Genomic DNA, 3,586 nt, shown 5'->3' on the forward strand with positions numbered 1-3,586 from the left:
TCCCTGCTAGGCGGGGAGCCTGCCTCTGCCTCTCTCTCTCTGACTCTCATGAATAAATAAATAAAACATTAAAAAAAAAGAAGAAGAAGGATCCAGGGGTGCCTGGGTGGCTCACTGGGTTAAGCGACCAACTCTTGATTTCGGCTCAGGTCAGGATCTCAGGAATGTGACATAGAGCCCCTGCCTCGGGCTCTGTGCTGGGCGAGGAGCCTGCTTAAGATTCTGTCTCTCCCTCTCCCCTCCCTTTTCCCTCCCCTACTCCTGCGCGCTAGGAGGCACGCTCTCCCTTAAAAAAAAAAAAATTACATAAATAAATAAGAACGAACCCATTCTATCTGTCCCCCTTAGCGCCCATGCTTAACACTAACATTTTGCTTATCGGCCAGGTGGAGACGGCCCTGGTTCTTTGCCCAACCCGGGTTCCTTTTCAATTTTCAAAGGCAAACTTCCAGCTGATGCTTTTTTAAAAATTAAAAATAAAAATTGCACTCCCTTCCTTTGACCTCCATCCCCAACTACACTCCTGAGCCTCATGTTATTACCAATTTCTGGCCTTAGCCCCTTCCTCATTTTAAATAATATGCTTATAATTCTCTTTGATGATTTTAGGGACCCGACTCTACCATTTACAAGCTGTGGGATTTTTTTTGTTGAATGACTTAGCGTCTCAGAACTGCAGCGTGCTCTTCGCATACAACGAAATAATCACACTTCCTCTAGCTGGTACATAACAGTATTGAATAAAGTAAATGCATTTGTAAATACTATGGAAACTGGGGACTCCAGCATATTCCTTATGATCCAAATTGAGTCCATTTCCGGAAACATTTTGGATAGAAATGTTTCAGGACATAAGAACTTGGATTCTTTTTTTTTTTTTTAAGATTTTTTTATTTTGGGGGATGCCTGGGTGGCTCAGTCAGTAGAGCGTCCAACTCTTGATCTCAGCTCAGGTCTTGATCTCAGAGTCCTGCGTTCAAGCCTCGCATTGGGCTTAAAATGTGGGGCTCGAACTCACAACCGTGAAATCAAGAGTCACATGCTCCCCAGACTGAGCCAGTTGGGTGCTCCAGCTTTTTTGGGTTTTTACTGGCTGGATCCACCAGCCTTGCTTCTTGACTGACAAGAGGTTTCATGAGCTTTCTATGAAGATAATTTAATTATACAGAGATTAATTCTTCTACTAATAATTTTTATGATTTGGCTTTATAGTCAGTTGTACTGTTTATCTAGAACATTCTCCTTCATGTGGCCAGGACTTCCTCGCTTGTAGGTTCAGAATTATGAATGAAGTACCCAGCTAATTCATCTAGAAGATAGGAATGTAATTCTTCCAGGTCTGCGGTCCCTTCGGCTGTTTTGTGTAAGTGAGTGTGCGTCTCCAAGGTTGGGTCTCCTGTTGGGGTGCCATGGGCACAAGGAGACATTGTGGAAATCTGCGTATGCAAATACCAACCCACACAGTGCTGGCTTGGATAGCACATACACTAAAACTGGAACGATACAGAGATTAGAGCGGCCCCTGTACAAGGATGACATGCAAATTTGTGAAGCGTTCCATATTTAAAATAAACAAATAAACAAAAGCAAAAGCATATACCAACCCACACAGACTCCTGCCAAATTAGGGGAGGAGGGCTTATTTATATGCATGTATCCTCAGACTATAACAGCCCTCCAGCCAGTTTTAAGGGTTATCTTGCTTCAAAGTAACACACTCCCTGTTTGCTGACTTAAGGCCCTTTATCTGTAACAGAATTAATTTGCTTTCTTTAAAATTTACAGACCACTGGCCTTGGGCAATAAGGGACCAGAACTTTTCCAGGCCACAGAGGCCGGCAAGTCGGCTTGAAACCCCCTGGGCTTTCTGACCCGCCCAAAACTCTTTTAGCAAAATGTTTCTTTTTAAGGTCACACACAGGACTTCACCGACCTCCCTTTGCACATCTGTAAACCTTGCCCTCCTTTGCAGAAAGAACAGAGTACTCTTGCACAACGCCTGGGTATGGAGTAATCAGACCTTCTTGTGCAACCCGCCCAAACCCTGGGCACCAAGGAACTAGAATTTCTTGCACAACCTCCCAGCGCGGAGGTAACTCAGTAGCTGGTATCATGCAGTCTGCACGTAAGCGAGAAATGTCACAGACCCCTGCGCTCCCTTAACTGATTAAACCCCTTTAAAAATCTCCAGACCAGGGGCGCCTGGGTGGCTCAGTCGTTAAGCATCTGCCTTCGGCTCAGGTCATGATTCCAGGGTCCTGCTCTGCGGGAAGCCTGCTTCTCCCTCTCCCATTCCCCCTGTTTTTGTTCCCTCTCTCGCTGTGTCTCTCTCTGTCAAATAAATAAATAAAATCTTTAAAAAAAAAAAAAATCTCCAGACCAGGCAGAAACCTTGGAGTTGGCCTTTGGACAAGAGCCCGCCTTCTCCCCAAGTGGTTGGCCTGAATAATGCTCCTCTTCCTTCCCAATCAAAACTCATCTCTTGAGTATTGGACCTTTCCAGGGAAAGGCAGCCAAACTTGGGTTTCGGGAACAAGACCACTCCCACTCAGTATTGCTCGTGCACTTAGAGAGGAGAGGGAGGAGTCCCCCCCAGCAACAGTGCACATTTACAAGGATGTAAATAAAGCCTCTGCTTTCTCGCTCTTTCACCTTCCCGATCTTTTCCCTGTGCCGTGGGGAGGAAGCCATCAGGAAACAGAGGGGCGCACTTAATAATATCCCCCGTATATTCTCCTCATACAAATAACGCTAATGGTAACAATAAAATCCTAGGAAGAAGCGTGGGTGGAGCGTTCCTTTGGACAAGACACTCTATAATCTGATGCCTTGCAGTCTGTTTTATGAATTCTGGAAGTCTATCCCGTGGTTCCCTATTCCTTTCTGGTTCTCTCCAGCGGAGTTTCTGCAGCCCCTGCTCTTCTTCTAGATCATGCCGCAACTCCCATCATTTCCCACAAATGAGTCTGAAAAAGACACACAGGGTGGGTCTGGAGGTCCCTTGCAGGCGGAGTATAGGGACCCCTTGAAACCTCCAGGGCAGGGCAATATGGGAAGTCTAGAAAAAGTGGGAGTCTGGCAGGTGACTTGACAAGCAAGTGTTTCCAGCTGGGTTTCCCCTAGCGGCCTTCAGAGAAAGGCACTTGCTAGAGTCACCACTTTGAGCGTATCCACGGTCGCATTGACCCTGAGGTTTGGAGACAGCTGGGAAGGTGGTGGCCAGATGGAGCTAGTTTAGCAACATTTCTTGATGGGCTTTTGTCTTACACAGAACTCTGAGTCTTCACGACCCCTCCCCTTTCAAAGATTTTATTTATTTATTTTATTTGAGAGAGAGAGCAGGGGGTGGCATGCCCCTCCCCTTTCAGCAGCTTGGCCTCCTCTGTTGTCATGTGAGTCCAGTAGGTTCCCTAGGTGGGGGGTAAGGGTGTCTATCAAAGTCCCAGTATAAAGTCCCGGACCCAGCTCTGGGGTTGCTCTGCCCTCAGCTGCTCTGGAGCCAAAAATCGAGAACCATGGTGCCCAGGATCTTTGGTAAGGATCCATGGGACACTCGGGTCCCAAACTTCTGTCTCGTCACATCCCT

The 3,586-nt window shown here is 46.7% G+C and overlaps 1 non-coding gene across 1 annotated transcript; it reads left to right on the plus strand.

Moving 5' to 3' along the window:
- The first annotated feature begins 1,463 nt into the window (after window positions 1-1,463).
- Window positions 1,464-1,567, plus strand: LOC145718637 (U6 spliceosomal RNA). The gene has a single exon (XR_014141939.1). It is a non-coding gene; the product is annotated as a U6 spliceosomal RNA (small nuclear RNA).
- Window positions 1,568-3,586: the final 2,019 nt, after the last annotated feature.

Source organism: Leptonychotes weddellii, unplaced genomic scaffold (assembly GCF_054177405.1).
Source record: "Leptonychotes weddellii isolate Sample4059 unplaced genomic scaffold, ASM5417740v2 HiC_scaffold_18842, whole genome shotgun sequence".
Taxonomy (NCBI): Eukaryota; Metazoa; Chordata; class Mammalia; order Carnivora; family Phocidae; genus Leptonychotes; species Leptonychotes weddellii.